At 36.1% G+C, this 18,768-nt stretch overlaps 2 protein-coding genes across 3 annotated transcripts in view; one reads left to right on the forward strand and one right to left on the reverse strand.

The window, feature by feature from the left end:
* COL10A1 (collagen type X alpha 1 chain) overlaps positions 1-2,547 on the reverse strand; it is a 45,523-nt gene extending 42,976 nt beyond the window's left edge. Inside the window, exon 1 of the mRNA XM_003986480.6 lies at positions 2,232-2,547. The gene's annotated coding sequence lies outside the window, so the exon portion shown is untranslated. The remainder of the gene's footprint in view (positions 1-2,231) is intronic.
* NT5DC1 (5'-nucleotidase domain containing 1) overlaps positions 1-18,768 on the forward strand; it is a 140,646-nt gene that overhangs the window by 59,513 nt on the left and 62,365 nt on the right. The gene's annotated exons all lie outside the window — the stretch shown is intronic.

Consider the following 18,768-nt stretch of genomic DNA (forward strand, 5'->3'; position numbering starts at 1 on the left):
TTTTTTTTTCCTTTTTTTTAGGTTGTAGATTTTATTCAACTAGGTAGGCTTTTTTTTTTTTTTGTCTGTTTAAATACTTGGGGATTGAGACGATGTATTATGTTGTCTCTGCGTTTCAATCCCAAAGTATTAAAATTAGTTTATTATAGTCTGTCTGTTAAAGGATCACCAAGCTATGTATAGTACTAAGTAGGAAGGAATACATCATAAAGAGGACACACGTGAAGTAAGGGAGGGGAGATTACTTTTGCTAATTGGGGATGGGTAGGGAGAGCGTAAGGAAGCCTTCCCAGAAATAATGATAATTTAAAGTTGCCTTGAAAGATGAATTTGGTCAAGTAGAGACAGGAGAAGGGTCAGGTGGGATGACACCGCAGCCATCCTTATCATGCTTCCATAATATTTGCTTTTAAAATTCATTCTCATGAATTAGAGTTACATTTGAGAGCTCTGTGAAAGATGTCTGTGGATATGAAGAAAATAAAGCTCAGATAACACCCTCAGGCTTCCCATGCTCTCCCCACCCCCACCACAGCATAACTCCTGCACAATCCCTGTGCTCCTGCCAGGGTCTGGTTCCTGCAATTAACCCCTGGCCCATGGAGAGCCATTTACTCCCTGGGAAGAAGGCTTGCCCCATCTTTTCTCATGAAGCCTGTTCATTCCGTGTTTTCTTTTCCCTTTGCCAAGCATGCTCATTCCAGGATACCACCTCCCCTCTACCAAAAAGATAGGGAAGGGAGGAGATGAAGCCTGGGCTGCACATTACCTAGGTTGTTTGGGTGGGGATGGAGAAAACAAAAGTAACCTTTACTGATACGTATCCCAGATATTTGCCTCTTTTCCCTCTATCACGTGTTTTCTTGATTATTGAGGACCCTCCCACATCTTTGAATTAATGGCAGTGCTCTAAGGTTCTATACCACTGTCAAATTGTGTAGGACCAGTCCGTTGTTAGTGGAACCCTAGACAAATAACTTTTATAGGCTTCCACATTCATTTTGTTCCTTTGGCCACTGCCACCATAGAAGCTCAGACAGTAGGAAATATCTGTGGGGACAGGTTCAAAGGATTGAAGCTAAGTGACAAAACTGTCTGCCAAAAGCCAGTGTTAAAGTCTTAAAACTAAACAAAATTTTATTTTTTTGGTAACTCAAAAACTATTGACGTGAATTGTGGAAGAGTCCCAGGGGAGATCAAGGATTGTGCAATTGCATTTCTTTTAAGTTAGGCTTTTTCAGGACAACCAAAAAGAATATGAAAGCACAAGAGAGGGTAACTCCACGTCCTCCCCAAATTTGGACCCATTTTTTAACAAAACAAAACAGTGAAACTGAGTTATGACAGTGAGATGATGAAGAGGGCAGAGCGGGGGCAGGCAGGCTTCGGGTCAGAGGCTTTCAAGAGGGAAGTCAGAAATGGAGGGTGACAGCCAGTAGCTGACCTGACCCCACCTGTCGTGGCTCCTCTTGAAAGCTGTGGTGCCCTGGATGAGTGTGCCTGTTAGACTACCAGCCACATTATTAAACCACAAAAGCAGAGTGTCTTATAAGCATTATAAGAACGTTAAGAAACACAAAAAGCACATATGTCCATTACATCTTTTTGTACTTTTCTTCCCATCTTTTGTTGGATGCTTAACCCTTCTTAGAAAAAGCATCATATATCAGCAGCTTTGAGCTCAAAAGAAGGCAGTTCCCCTGAACTTCCAAAGACTTTCTAGTTTCTTTCCATAGCTGGGATGAGTGCAAAATGCTCCACTGCAGCTCTTCTTATACAAGAACTCTGTCATTGACGGTACTGATTCTCTCTCATTGTTGGGAGGTGTCGCCTTTTACAAAAGTGAGGGCAGGTCTGGCGCTACTTTAAAGAGGGTGCCTCACTTGAAGAGACATGAGATTTCAAACCTAGTTTTGGTGCATCTCTATGGATGCTTTCCTCCAGCTGAAATTGCCTACTCCGGCATCTCTTCACATCCCAGGGGAGAAATACTGTTGTTTGTAAATGATTCACTTTTTAATTCAGCCGTTTCTTAAAGCCAAGACCAAAAGTTACAAACATAACCATCTTATGAGATACAGAAAAAAAGTATCCTATTTTCTGTAAATACATTTGATTATCTCTTCTGAGAGATTGCTTAAATAGTCACAGCCGGTGTTCATGCCCTGTTTTCCATTTCATTACATTATCAGTCATAGAAACCTCTTGTCATACGTTTGTGTTTCTCCTACCTGTATTTGCTGAAAGGGTCCCTAAGTGCTTGTTGTTGGCTGCTCTTTAAAAGTCACTACTTTGTCATCCCGGTGTATTCTTCAGTTACGCACACAGGCAGAAGTTCATAGATGCTGCCAGTAGTAATTCCAGGAAGGGTGAAAACAGTCCACTACTTCCAGAGCCTTTTGGGGGTTGTTTTTGAACTTTATACTTTTTAGCTAAGCTCTGCTGAATCATATGCTGGCTACCGAATGATGGTCTGCCTTCTGATTCATTTCCAGGAGAGAATAAATTTCTGTTGTTTTCCAGCCGTCAGTGATTTTTGACACATGGATGGGAATTGGGACATTTGTATTAATGCAAGAATGAAATGACACCGTATCGTGAACATTTGCATTGGGATGGCTCAAAAAACAAACCCTTCCGTAGTTTTCATTAATAAATCTAAATGATATGTGCATTTTAGAAGGAAAATTACTTTGTGTCTACCTACTAACCAGCAATATGAGGGAATTAAGATAGTCGACTGGTTTCTTAATGCCATTCTTTTGGGCTCAATGATATTTAAAAAAATATACAATGCCTTGTGATTTTTTATAGCTTGATTTTTATTCTGTCTTAACTCCTTTTTAAAATCGACTCAGCTATGTGTTTATTCTTTTCGAAAGTCAGAGAAACTTAACCTTTTTCTATAAAAAGTAAAGAGAAACTTCACACCGAATCTTCAGTCCCTTATTCCCTTTATGGTCACATTGTTTTTCCTAATTACCCAGATTTGACAGTTTACACATATTGGTTATTCATGCCCACTTCTTTTGTTATTTTCCCCAAAGTCATCACGTACTATGAATTACGGAATGTCCTAATTGTTGGAGACCCTTTCTCAACATTGTGACTATGTCAGATTTTCTTGACATCATGTATATAATTAATTTACCAACTTACTGAATCTTCATGCTGTAGCTATGACCTGTATTTTTTTGTTAAGCTCCCTGGAGGCACATGCCACTGATGACCTTTTCTACATGCTGAAAAATGGAAAAACTTCTTAAAACCAGGTCAGCAATTTTTGGAAAGTAGTTCTGTTATAATCTAAATCTGTGGGAAACTTGTAAGTTTTCAAAGGGATCCCCTTTCATGTTGTATGTACTTGTTTCTTAAATCTGTGTAAAAGAAGAAAATGATTCCATGAAGTCAGTTTCATTACAGTAGTTTCTATTAAAAGATGAAAGGGCTGAAATTTATATTAAATCTGCTAGTTCTAACTTTGAAATGAGAATAATTTTTTTCTCATTAGAAATTGAACTGATGAAGTATCTTGCTTTTCTTGTCTTTCTGAATTTTGTTTAGTAAGTAAATTATTTTGGGGAACCTACTAAGTGCAGTTAGTTGTGTGCTAGGCATGCAATAGGGATTATAAAGATGGTTAAGACATTTCTTGCCTCAAAATTAAATCACAGGCTAGAGCATTCAACTACTTTAAGAAGGCTTTTATCAGGACGATCTGTGTATTTGTAATAAAAGGCATCCTATGTATAAGTGATATACTATATACTTCAAAAGCATTTATAAAATTGGTTCAAATAGAACAGTGTCCTAAGGCAAATAAAAATAAATACTTTTGACATTGATTAGTTGTACTGATACCATTTGTTGAAATTCAAATGTTTTATAAATTGAGGAGTGCTGTTCTTTCCTTTTTTCTTAATCCTTCTACCACCCATCAGTTTCTAAATTGATTTGAATTGTTTATGAACAGTATTTGTCCTCAGTGTCTTGTAGAGTTTTTTTAGAAAGGACAATCACTGTAGCCATTGAATAATTAACTTGCATAGCTCCCAAATTGTAATGAATAGATGTGATCCTTTAGCTCAACTGAAATATAAAATAACTTACTCTTTGTATTTGTTGTGTGCTTTCTGAAAATGTTTCTATTTTGCCATCATTCTTGAAGGGTATTTTCTCTAGGGTTAGAAGTCTAGGTTAGTGGTTGTTTTCCACCAAATCTTAGAACTTTCTGTTGTTTTATATTGGGAAGTCAGCCATCAAAATGTCTTTTAAAGAGTAATCTGTTTTGTTCAGACCACTGTGAAAAATTTCTGTGTTTGTTTTTTAGCCTTTTGTTAAGGTGTTCTGTTGTATAGTTTTCTTTTTCTTTATCTTCCTTGGGATTTGCAGGACATCTCAAATGTGTATTTAATACCATTGGTTGGTTTTTGGAAAATTCTGAATCTTTATCTCTAAAAATACTGCTTATGCTTTTTTCTTTATTCTCTCTTTCTGGAATTTCACTTACAGATATTTTAGGTTATTTTTACTGCTGCTCTCTATCTCTTAGTCTTTTTTCAATATTTTCTCTTTTGTTGCCTGTCAGTTTTCTTCTTATCTGTCTTCTGACCTCTTTCCTAATTCCTCTTTAGCTATGTCTAATCTGCTTTTAGTCCTATCCTTTTAAGCATGAATATTGGTTACTATATTTTTCAGATCTAGAATTCCATTTTGTCTCTTAAATATTTTACAGTTCCCTGACAAACCTTGATTTTTATCTTGTAGCTCTTTGCATTTATTATGCATGTTAAAAAAAAAAAAAGCCAGGAACCATCTCCTTAAAGCATAGTAGCCCCTGTGGATCTGGTTTTATCATCTGTTTTTCCCTCTTTTTTTTTTTTAAGTTTTATTGTATTTTCATGTTGTATGGTCTCTGTGTATCTGATAATTTTTTATTGATATCAACTATTTTTTTATAGTTATTGAAGAAATTTGTGGCCTACAATGACGATGTTCACTTTCTACAGAAAGAACTTACCTTTATTTCTGGTGAGCAGCTAAAGGCACTCGCAATCCTGCATCACTTTTAATTCATTTCTCAAAGTTTGAGGCGATTTGAAGTTGTGCTTCAGGCCAGTGAGAACTGTATTATGTCTGGTTCACACTTACTCCTATAGTATAGTTCTCTGGGTTACCACACGGATCATGGAGGGTTTATTAGCCTCCAACCTGCCTTGGGAGGTACTGGTCTATGTTTTTTGTGCCCCAGGCTTCTTGAGGCTTCTTAGGCTTTTCTTTATTTCTTGTGGAATTGGTGTTGCCCTGATTCTGAGAAGAGGCCCCGATTTCAAACTCACCTCTCTGGGTTTCTGCCTTCCTCATCTGGTTCCCTTAAATCTTCATTGACTTTTTGGCTCTCTAGTGTTTTGTTTTTTTTTTTTATTTTTTTTTTCAACGTTTATTTATTTTTGGGACAGAGAGAGACAGAGCATGAACGGGCGAGAGGCAGAGAGGGAGGGAGACACAGAATGGAAACAGGCTCCAGGCTCTGAGCCATCAGCCCAGAGCCCGATGCAGGACTCGAACTCACAGACCGCGAGATCGTGACCTGGCTGAAGTCGGACGCTTAACCGACTGCGCCACCCAGGCGCCCCTCTCTAGTGCTTTTAAGCATATATATTTTTTAACTTTGTCCAGTTTTTCTAGTTATTCTTTTGATTAAAATTATAGAGTCCTCCAAGAACAGAAGAAAAACCCAGGGCTGAGAGAGGGACACCCAACATTTCAAGTTCCTTCAGGCAGAAGGGGAGCTGAGAAGAAAGTCAGATAAAGTAAGGAGAGAAAGAAAAAAACAAAAATAGGGGGGAATGCTGTCCTGGGGCTACAAGAGTGCTGATGCATAGGGGCACTTGTACCCCAATGTTTATAGCAACACTTTCAACAATAGCCAAATTATGGAAAGAGCCTAAAATGTTCATCAACTGATGAATGGATAAAGAAATTGTGGTTTATATACACAATGGAATACTACTTAGCAGTGAGAAAGAATGAAATCTGGCCTTTTGTAGCCACGTGGATGGAACTGGAGAGTGTTATGCTAAGTGAAAAAAGTCATACAGAGAAAGACAGATACCATATGTTTTCACTCTTATGTGGATCCTGAGAAACTTAACAGAAGACCATGAGGAGGGGAAGGGGAGAAAAAAAAAGTTAGAGAGGGTGGGAGGCAAACCATAAGAGAGAGACTCTTAAAAACTGAAAATGAACTGAGGGTTGATGGGGGTGGGAGGGAGAGGAAAGTGGGTAGTGAGCATTGAGGAGGGCACCTGTTGGGATGAGCACTGGGTGTTGTATGGAAACCAATTTGACAATAAATTTCATATTTTAAAAAAATGAAACAATTCCTATTTCTACAATTGTAAATATAAAATTAAGAAATGTATGTAAAGTGCTTGATTCATAGTAATAAATACACTGCAGTTACTGATTTTGTTGTCACCTTTAAATTCTGAAGTCTGTGTTTGGAAACAGTTAAGAACTATTTATTTATTTAAGAACTATTCATGCATAAAATCATATTTCTTAGCAGTAACAGCCTTAACAGCCTTGGCTGTTGGTGGACCTCACTTCCCTAAAATCCAGCTCTCCCAAGCTGCTTGCTAGCTGTTTTCCAGTGTGCTTAGTCTGTCATACTTCAGCTGATCAGCTTGGAAGGGCTTGCACTCCTCCCCTATCCTCTGTTACCTTCAAAGGCCAACTTATCTTTCAAACTTGAACACCCCTTCCCTGACACCTTTCTTGACACCTGTCCTTTTCCACATAATTCTATGATTGACCCCTGCCTTACCCCTCTGTGGCCTCATTTGAGCCTGTTAGTACCCTACCAGTCTTTCAGCTTGGTTCACAGAGCTGTCTCTACTGACCTATAATATCCTCAAAAGTGGTGAACATTCATCTTTTGCTTTTATCTCCAGCACAATACTTGACCCATAGTAGGTGTTCAATAAACAATTGTTGAATAAATTAATACATGTGTGAATTAATGGTTGATATGGTCATCACCAGTGTTACAGCTTTGTATATCTTAATGCTTTAATCACTTTATTTATTTGTTAATTACCTGCCAAGATTATTATTTTACAGAGAATACAAATCATAAAGTCAAATAAATATGTGAGGTTTGGGGTGGGTTTTTTGTTTGTTTAGTTGGTTGGTTGGGGTTTTTTTTGCTCTGGCTTAGAAGAGCGTTATTTTGTGAAAGAGGTTTCAGACCAGAAATTACAAATAGACACTGTTCCAAAAGTTCATTTATACTCAAGATATCAGAAATTTGGACTGTACTTTCTAAAACAAGTCATTCTTTATAAGTGTTAGTGGTGGTAAAGATAATTATTATTATAAGAATAATTAAATTTCAGATCTGTACTTACAAAATCCTTGCTCAAATCATAATGTCCTATAACCTGAGAACTAGTTTTTTGAGGGGACTTGGAATAGGGCAGTGATGAAGCAGGATGACGGCTTATTCCACCTTTGACTTGGCTGAATTTTCCCATAGAGATCCTCTATACCCCTCTGCTTTTCTTTATTTTCTGTTCTCTTTTAGATATTAAAGGTTATTCCAGAACTCTAAATTTTTAGCTTTCCTCTCGTGGCAGGAACAGTGGGGCTATGTTGGGTAACAGGGGTGTGATTAGGAGCCTAGGAACAACCATTTGTACAAATGTGTGATTTCTGTGACTTGTGTTTTGATGTTGAAGGTGGGCTTAAAGAGTTGCCTTTAAATTCATGGCCTATGTACAAGGAAGTCCAAGGATGAGAGGGTTTTCTGACTTACTTTGCATAGTGGGAAGGATTTTGTTGATGGGTAGCCACCCAGAAGAAGGCTCAAGTACCTTAAAGGAAACATTATGTTGTGGAAAGACTGTGAGGAAGAAAGAGAACCAGGTTGTTGTCCTAACACTATCACTTTCATCTAAACTCTGTATGAGTTTAAACAAATTAGAGACTTCAATTTTTTCCATCTGTAAATCAAGGTGTTGAGCATTTTTAACCTTTGTAAATTTGTGAACCCTTTTCTAAGTAGTGATCCATGGTTCCTTCATTGAAATTTTGAAAATCTCATTTTGTCACTTTTATATGTTGTATGATATGGTATAATATATCAGATTATATATTATATTAAAGAATATGTAGGGGCACCTGGGTGGCTCAGTCGGTCAAGCGTCCGACTTCAGCTCAGGTTATCATCTCATGGTTCGTGGGTTTGTGCCCCACATCAGGCTCTGTGCTGATAGCTGGGAGCCTGGAGCCTGCTTTAGATTCTGTGTCTTCCTCTCTCTCTCTGCCCCTCTGCCACTCATGTGTGTGCTCACTCTCTCTCTCTCTCTCTCTCTCTCTCTTTCAAAAATAGATGAACATTTAAAAAAATTTTGTAAAGATTATATAAAGTTCATTTTACTATAACCCTTAGTAATAAAGAAAAATTTTCCATTTTCTCTGCATAACTGGTAATATATTCTGTTAAATTACATAAAAAACTATTTGTTGAGAAATTTTTAGGTGTTTATTATGTTTCTTTATTTGTTAAGGCATCACAAATAATCAAAAGCTATTTTCATGTCTGGATGTTTGGAATTCTTGGATTTTGACTACTAGGAAAATCTCTTTTTGTTCCTGTTTTGTTTCTAAAGGACAAGAAAGAATGTTTCAGGATTCTATTTGCAAGCACTTTTCTACAGTCTCTCCTTGCAGGTGTGAATAACCAGTTAGGTGAGAGTGATCTTTATATTGTTTCTTTTAACATTTGTTTCCTGAAGTACCAGAGATGTCTTGATTTGTTGCATAAGAAATTTGATCAGATAAATGCAATTCACAGGAAAGTTCAAAACTTGTCATCCTTATGTTTCCTGCCTTTTTTCTGTAGTCCATGACATGAATAAGTTAAACACAACATACTAAAATAACCAAAAACACTACATATGTGTGGAAACTACAGCTCTTAGCAGTGTCTGAGTGATAATCTGACTGTGTGACTGTGTTGGAGGCAGCTTACTACCACTCACTTGAAACACACATTGAGACTCTCAAAATTTTGTTTTAAAGGGCTGCACAATTGGGACATTTAAAAGTAAGTTTCAAAATAGGCAGAAATTTGTTACTTTTGCCTTGAACAGTCTAAAGTTGAAATTCCTGGACCCATCTAGAGTGGGTCAGATGACATAGAGAAGTAGTGAAACCAGTGCAGGCGTCTTGTAGCTTCATGCTTTTTGGCCGACAGGAAAGAATATCGTAGTGTTACGGTATGAGGGAATGAACAGTCTGTGAGTACACTTGAGAGCAGTGATTTTCACTCACATGGAGTGTTACATCTGAGAAACAGTGGCGGAAAAGATATGTGAGGGCAAATGCGCCTCAAAACCACACGGGTCAGAGAGCCCCCATGGTCTCCTCTTTTCCTGGACATACTACTTTTTTTTTTTTAATTTTGTGTTGTTGGTTTATAAACTTTTTGTTTTGGAGTAATCCCTAGATTTACAGATAAGTTTCAGAGATGGTATGGAGAGATCCTGTACACCCTTCATCTAGTTTTATCTGACGTGAACATCTTACAGTGACGGGTGATGTATTTGTCAAAACTGAGAATCAACATTGGTACATTACTCTGAATTAAACTCCGGTCTTCATTTGATTTTCACCAGTTTTCCACTTACATCCTTTTTCTGTTCCAGATCCCATCCAGGATACCACATTGCATTTAGTCTTCATGTCTTTTTGTTAATCTCTTCTGGTCTGTGACGTGTTCTCAGTCTTTCCTTATTTCCCACACGTGGCTTATGGCAGTTCTTTAAAATTGTAGCCAGTGTCTTCCGAGTTGTAATTGCAGCTGGCCCTTGTCCTCCGGTGCACCGCCACAGGTAAGCTAGGTCGTGCGCCCTCCATATCCAACCTCTGGTGATTCGTAAAATTGCCATGTGTGGTACAGTGCATTTCCAGAGAGGATTGTACTTGGAGCCCTTCCAGATTTAAATCTAACAAGTGAGCCCACAGACATATCCAGAGTCTGACTGGTTTCTTCTTGCCTGATAAACCGTCCTTCTCTGGGGGCTCATTCTCCCAAGTTCATTCACAGGTCCAAGATATGAAAGTGACCCCTTCCTGTTTAATTCTTTTACATTTCCATATGTTCACAACTCATATATGATTTTTACAGAAATATGTTTTTGTTGGGGCGCCTGATTGACTCATTTGGTTGAGCATTTGTCTCTTGATATTGGCTCAGGTCAAGATCCCAGGATCATGGGATTGAACCCCGTATGCTCAGCATGGAACTGTTTGAGATTCTTCTCTCTTTCTCTCTCCCTCTGCCCTTCTCCCCCCACTTCACCCCCATTCATGTGTGCAAATGCTCTCTCTCCCAAATTAGATAGATGATAGATAGATAAACTGTGTTTTGTTGAGGTTTATCTGGGGATTTGTTGTGCTCTGGGCAAGAGTACAACATCCTCCTTCATCCAGACCAAAAGCAGAACTTACTTGTTCATTTTTCAGCTATTCCATGTTCTACGTAACGTTTTTCTACTAAATGAAGGTACTCATTTGCGGATTATATGAGTTCTTAGAAAACACCTCCTTAGTGTTTATGGTGCAACATAAAATCAGTTTTCTTATTAAAATTGGCTAGGAGTTCTCTAATGAATGAGCAGTGCTGGATTTATAGTGTTTTCAGGAAGAGCAAAAATTTTACAGATTTTAGCACAGTAGGCTTAGTGAAAGGAGAGAATATGCTCCTTGTCATAATTTATGCTATTGTTTTTGCAACTTCCCTGTTGTTTCTGACTCGATATTTTGCTGATCATTAGTGTCTCTCAGATAGGTCATAAGGAAAATTAATTTATTATACTGTACTGATTCAAAAATATTCTATTTTTAGGTTTGCTTATGTTATATTAACTAAAGTATATAAGAGATAGTTTTTTAGGGTTTTTTTTAAAAGAAAGATCCCTTTTTTTTTTTTAGTCACTTTACTCTTAAGCTTTGGAAGTTAACAAAATCGTAGCTTTATTTTCATTCTTCCTTGGATATTTTCTTAAGAATTACTTATAGGAAAATTATTAGATCTATACTACACATTATTATGGTATAGCTATAAAATAGAATTTTCACCATGAAGTTCTTTCATCATGAAGTATAATAAAATAAATTGTGCCTTTGCTAACAAGTTCCTACAGTGATAATGAATTTCTCAAGCATTTAATAATGTTTTTAATGTATGTTAGTATTATTCCTTGGGATTTCTTTTTGGAAATATATATGTAATTATAAGGGTAGAAAACTGATATCTTTTTTGGAGGGAGAATTTGTTGTAACAAAAAAGTCATAACCATAATTTAATTCACATAACCAAGTTAAAACATGTGGTATACTTTGAACAAAACACATTCTAAACTGGAAATTTTGGCTCCGTATTTGATTATTCTTGAAATAGCTGTGTAATCAAAACAGAACTGGAATTATTAAAGACTGTAATAACCTTCTAGTGGTTATTTAAAACAGAGTTATACCTTAGAGGCTGTTTTGACTTTTTAAATAAAGGCATTTATCTAAGAAAATATGTTATTATATTTTAGTGATGTATTTTACTCTGTATGGAAATCTGAAAATTCTTCTGAAGGTTTCTGATTAACATTGGCACTGAGAAGTCTTGTAGCTGTTTAGTACTGATGCTTTGGGACCGATAGTATTGGAAATAGTTCTATAACTGTAGCAAATGTGTGTTAGCTCTCATATATATATAGTAAACTTTAAAAAAGAAATTTAAAGAAATTGAAATAAAGAATGAGGGTAACATTGCCACGGCTGACTTACAGAGTAATCAAGGTCTTGGCTTTTTGTATCATTCACTTATTATACATGTTCTGCCACAATCTTTAGAGACACTAATATGTAGTGTTATCGTTACCATTGTGACATTTGTGGCACGCCAAGTACTGTGCGGAAGAAAAATCTTTCCAATATATTGGAAAGTCTGGAGTTAGAATATCAGATGCTGCTTTTTTCTTAGCTCATTCTTGGAATTTATATTCTGAGAAGAAATAACTAAAACTATGCCTGTCTTCTGTTCTGCCCCTGCCTTTTTATCTGTAAATTGCCATTTTTTCACCTGCTACTCCCCCTGGAATGGAAACACCAAACCATTTCTTGAAAATGGCAATTGAGTAGTTAATTTGTGTGTGTTTATATTAATCTGTATGATAACTCTTTTAAAAAAGACATTGTAGGGTACCTGTTTAAAAATTTATTTGCATAAGAGAGTATACATATGCTACAGAATACTTCCCTGTCCCATTAACTATGTTCAACTTGTTAAAGAGCAGAGCTAGTGGGAATGGTATAAGTTCATGTGCCATTCTCATCACTTGAGAAAAGTAAGAAATCCCATTCAGTTGTCACTGGCCACTTGGTTTGCTTTACTGGTTCTAATACTTCCTCCCCCCCGCCCCCCCCCCCCCCCCCATTAATTCACAAATGGTAGATTCTCTGAATTGCATAAAATTGCCAGTGTTTTTTAGAGCTTTTCACTTTAAGGGATAACATACAAAAAAAAACAGAATAGTGAAACCTTTTTATATAAGTGTACAGATTTCCTTCAACTGATACTTTTAGTTTAATTTAAAACCTTAACCTACTTTTTTTCCACATTTGTTTTCAATTTTGTTTCAAAATATTGATATATTAAAAAGGAAGTTTATAAACAGAGGCAACTGGGTGGCTTAGTCAGTTAAGCATCCAACTCTTGATTTCGGCTCAGGCCATGATCTCAGTTGTGAGATAGAGCCCTGTGTAGGGAGCCTGCTTAAAAATCTCCTTCTGCTCCCCTCCCCACTCCTGCTTGTGCACTCTCTCTCAAAACATGAAACTTTTTTTTATCCTAAACTCTAGTTTCTATAAATTGTTTCATAGATAATGAAAGTGTGTGTGTGTGTGTGTGTGTGTGTGTGTGTGTGTGTGTGCGCGCGCGCGCGCTCAGTTGGAACCTGGCCTAAATTTCTGTGATCTAAGTGAAAGTGAATTTGCTTGCAATTCCTCATTCTATAACAAGCTGACTATATAGACTCAGGACACTTTGTTTTCTGAACTCCTTAACTTGAAGTCTTCCTCTTTTGATTCATGGAGGAGGGAGAAGGAATCCATAGCCATTTCTACGCTTTAATATCCGAGCATAAAAATTCTGAAATTGAACAGTGAAAACCTTGGTCAGTGTCATAGAAAGGGATTATTGCAACAAAGGAGAAAACTAACCTGCTTTCCAGTCTTTTGTGCTTAAAGTACCAGGTGAGCTGGTACACAGAAGGCAGATTACCTCCAATGATTGAACTTTTCAAACCCAGTGGAAACAACCATAGTATTAGTAAAGACAATTTCACTGAAGAGTCTAAAATTTCATCTCACTTCTGGAAAAATAGAACAGATTCCCTGTGATCGTAAAACTTGTTGATTGATCCCCACCCAAAAATGTGAGCATCCCAAAATGGCAAATACAAAAAACAGAACAAAACCTCATGCATAGATTTAGGTGAAGACCAGAAAAAGCCTCCAGGTCCTAAGAGATCTGCTGTTTGGTTGTTCATTTTATAAATCATCCTTTGTTAAGCAACACTTTCTTGACTCTGTATGCACTCCCAGCCCTTCCTTTCTTTTTTCCAAGGGTTCTGGGGGCACAGTGCTAATTAGCAGTAGAAAGAAAAGATGTTCATAATCCTCACTTTTATGGTTACACAAATGATTAATTCTTGGCCCTAAAACAGTCAAGGCAAGTAAAATTGTAAAATAAAATATGTTAATCCTGCTCTTTTTTATATTTATTTAGCATTAAGTGGAGATACTTAGCTTGACGCATTATGGCTGTTAGGATCGGGATGGCAATTTATTTCAGAAATCACGCATACTAAGTATTTTCCCAGTGTGTGTTTCACGGTTAATGTCAAAATACTCTTCATCTTATGATACTCGAGTGGAGAATTCTGAAAACTGCATCAGCAGGAAGATTGACATTGTCTTTCTGATCAGCCATGTATACTTTCATTCAGAGAATTGCAGTTTTAGTATCACGCATTTTTTCCTTGAATATTAGGAACCACAAAGACTTCTTAGAAAATTTAACATACTGATATTAAATTGTTCTAATCATCCCAAGCCCATCAGAAAACATAACCGATTTTGAGCATTTGGCAGTTTGATGATTGGAATCTGAAGCAGCTTCAGTGATAACTCAATACGTATTATAAGATTCTCATGTGATCTAGACCCACCTGCCTTTTATCTGGTTTGTTCCAGCCATACCCATGATTACTTAGAGTGATCTTTTTTCTCTATGGGAAACGCACACGAATGTACGTAAATGCCAGGAAGACTCTTTATGTGATAGGATAATCCTTTTTATCCTAAAGGGTTTGTTAGCCAGTGACCCCTCTGAAGCAAGTTCACAGTTATTAGAATGGTAGAAAAATATGGAAAGCATGGGGAGTTCTAGCTGTGGTTACATAAAATAGCAAGAAGCACATTGAACATCTTTTTTTTTATTGCTAAATACCATCAGGTATGTATCAGGTATTTATTGCTAAATACCATCAGGTTTTGTATAAAATTGAAAAGTATTTTAATTCAAAGATAATGTATATTTCTTTATCTTAGATGGTTATTTTATCTTAATATATTGTTTTAATTATAGAGATAGTCTGAAAAAGGTGTATTTTACTTTGAATATTATCCTAAAGGAATAGAATGTTTCATTGGTCACATTTTGGGGGTATAGGGTAAACCAACTGCAACTCTGAAAATAGAAGACAAAAGGAAAGAATCAAGGAATTATCTTATTTCCCTTTTGCAGATTCTAATGCAGGGTAATCAAAGAGTTGATGCCAGAAATTTTCTCTTTATAGAAGACTTCCAGCTTTAAAAAAAAAGTGGAAAAGGGATAGAATTGATATCACATTTTACAATTTCTAATGAAATAATGGATATAGGTGGTGCTAAATGGATATAGTGGCTTAGAAGGCTGATGGAGAAGGTAATTATACCTGAACCTACTGATCACTCTTAACACACAAAAGAAGAAACCAACAGGTATTATATGCCTCCTAGTCTGATGCAACAGGAAATATAAATACCATCTATAACATTTTTTTTACCAAAATATCGAACCCACATTGTATTAAACTTCTTGAATTATTAGTTGATAGGAAGTACAACTAAAGTGACAAAGGGTAACTAACACTGTAGAAATGCAATAAGCAAAAGCCAGGATGCGAGAAATTCTGTGGGGGAAGTCACCCAGTTTCATTAATAAATAAGTGGCAAGAAAAAAAGCAGGACTGTAGATTAGGAGAAATTTAATTAAATTTAAATGCAATTTGTAGTTCTTGTTTATATCTTCATTCAAACAAACCAGTTGTAAAAACAAACTAGGAGACACTGGTGACATTCTCAACACTGGAATACAATAGTATTAAAGAATTATTGTTACGTTTGTCAGATGGCATCTAATTAAATGAGAGCCCTTATCTTTTAGACACACATACTGAAGAATTTATGAAGTGATATGTAGTGTCTTGAATTTACTTAATCCAGCCAAGGCGGAGGAGAGCTATATAGATGAAGAGATTGATAATGGTAAAAGTTGAGTGGTGGGAATAGCAGTTTATTATACTGTCTTCTCTACTTTTACATATGTCTGCCATAAAATAATCTAAATACAGTGATAACTTTAGGACTATCAGATCAGTAAACATTGGATACTTAACAAAAAGAGTGTAATGTAGTATAGATACAAAAGAATGTTGTAAAAGTTATTAGCAAGCGCCGAATATATAAAGTTATCTCCCCCCGCTGTCAGAGTGTAAAATCAACTTAACATTAGAATTATCAGTTTAATTCATGATATCAGCAAATTAAAGGATATCAGCAAATTGAAGGGTAAGAATCATGATTACACAAATAGATTCAGAAAAATGCGGTTAATAAAACTCAGTGTCCATTCATAATTTTTTAAATCTTAGGAAACTAGGAATAGAAGAGAACTTTTTTAGATCTCATTATAGGATAGCTCTAAAATTTCATGCCCCTGTTGCAAATGTTCTCTCTGAGATTGGAAATAAGACAGGGAGGTTTGCCATCCCTGCATTTATTCATTATGTAAAAATCAGTTGTATATCCAGAGCTCAGCACAATCAATCAGAAACTAAAATGTTTTAAATACCATTTACAGTTAGCATCACAAAATATCAAGTACCTAGGGATAAATGAACAAAACCTATCATAAGCTCTTTATGTGGTAAACTATAAAATATTATTGAGAGAAAATAAAAGATCTAAATAAGTGAGAGCTGTATCATATTCATAGATTGGAAGCCTCAATACTTTAAAGGTGTCATCTCTTCAAACTAATTATGTAAATTTAGTAGTATAACAGGTTTCTTTATAGAATTAAAGCTGATGTTAAAATGTATGCAGAAATGCAAAAGGCCAGAAAAAGCCAAGACAGTCTTGAAGAACAAGGTAAGAGGACCTATTCTATAAGACATCAAGATTTACTGCAAAATTACAATAATTAAGACACTGTGGTTTTGGGGCAAGAACAGATGAGTAGAGCAGTGCACCAGCGATCCCAGAAGCAGATTCATGCATATATAAATAAGTGCTTGATGACAGCAGAGGTACAGTAGAGCAACAGGGAAAGGACTCTTTCGTAAATGGTGCCCCGACAATTGGGTATCCATATAGAAAATCCTAATACCTGATCCCCACTCCACATCACACACAAGAATCACTTCCACATAGATTATACACATAAATGTAAAAGGCAAAAAGTTGATGTTTGACAGACATTAAAATTAAATATCTCTGTTCACCAAAAAGAAAAATCATAAAGAGAATAAAAAAGCAAGCTATAGAATAGGAGAAGATATTGGCAACATGTATTAAGTATAAAATGACTTATATCCAAAAATATAAAGAAGTTCTATAAATCAGTAACAAGAAGACATCAACCCAGTAGAAAAGTGAACAAAAGACTTCACAGGCAGTTCACAAATGAGGAAATTAAATGTCCAATAAATATTAAAATATGCTTATGCTCATTAATAACCATGAAAATACTAATTAAAATGTCAGTGAGAGACCACTGGGTACCCACTGGAGTGGTTAGTATTAAAGAGCCTGGTGATATCAGTGGTTGGTGAAGATAGGAAGCAATGTGAACCCTCCAGACTGCTGGTGGGAATGTAAATTGGTTGAGCTAGTTTTGAAAATTGTTGGGTATTGTGAAGTTGAAAATGAGTTTTTTCTATGACTCAGTCATTCCATGCCACAATATATACCATACAGAATGTTCTTAATGGCATTCACAATAGCCCTAAATTAGAGATACCCCAAATACACCAGTGCAGTTGACAAGTTATATATCATAAAATGGAATCCTATTCACCCATGAAACTGAAGAAATTAGAGCTGTTCTAACAATATGAATGAATCGTAAAAACATAATGAGAGAAAGGAAAGGCTAGATACAAGAAGTACATATTTTATGATGTAATTTGTATAATAAATCGTAGAGTGGGATAAACTAGAGCATAGGTAACTGATAAAACCAGGAAAGCAAAGATAATACCGTAAATATCAGGACAGTAGTTACCCTTGGGGAGTGGTGCTGGAAGGCGTCTAGGGTCCTGGATATGTTTTATTTCTTGACCTGGACAGTGATCACGTAAGTGTTTACTTTATAATACTTCACTGAAGTATACTTTTATGGGTTTTGTGCTTTGCATGTGTTTTACAGTGATTTCTTTAAAGAAATAATGTATAAATTGTGAGTTATGAGCATAAGGCCCATTTCATAGCTAGTACCTTGTTTTTCATTTTGTCTTATTTGTTTAAAATTATTCTCTCCATCATCTTAAAGCGTAAAGTGTAAGTTTGTAATTGCAGTGGATAAATACATTGATTCACATGTTAGGACTTTATTAAAAACAGACCTTACAAATCCAGGAAGTTGTAGCCTTGCATATTCTCGTCTTATAGTGAAGTCTTCACCTATCCACTTATTCTTCATTACAGTTGATTTTTCCAAAGATTCATCGAATCTGGTTGCAATAGGATGTTGAGGAAAACCTTTCCTACTTGAATTTGTCTCTCCTTCAGTTTCACTCTTGAGAAATTTCTTTTAGGTAGCAAAATTGTGGTGAAAGCTTTACCTCGATTCATTAACTAGAACTTATTTCTTTCTTAGACCGTTAGACTGTGACTTAGAGATAATCTCTGTTATCGCTGTATATTTGCATTTTACTTTTTGTCTTCTGAGTGTTGACATTTTACTCTGATTTCCTCTGGTTGTGATGTTTATTCTTTATAGATCTCTATCTTATTTATAAGCATTTCATAAAAGTAATTCAGATCCTTTTTACATGAAGAAGAACACATGAATGAAAATACAAACAAACAAATGAAAGAGTGTGGGTGACACGGAGCCTCCGAGACTGTGCCTCTCTGTAGTTCTTGCGGATGAAGTAAAGTTCAAAAGTTTAAACCCTCTATGCAGACTGTTTTTCTCTCCCTTAAAAAGGCTCTTGCTTGTCAAATGAGAGTAAATATTTATAGTTGGCTATGGTAAAATGTTCTGAGGGTGAAGAGAATGATTTTAATAGAACTGTATCCTTAATAGGAGTGGGTACAAAAATCCATTCATCTGCAGAAAGTGGGGTCAGTGAAGCAAAGGCAGGCAGCAGCGAC

The sequence above is a fragment of the Felis catus genome, chromosome B2, assembly GCF_018350175.1.
Source record: "Felis catus isolate Fca126 chromosome B2, F.catus_Fca126_mat1.0, whole genome shotgun sequence".
NCBI lineage: Eukaryota > Metazoa > Chordata > Mammalia > Carnivora > Felidae > Felis > Felis catus.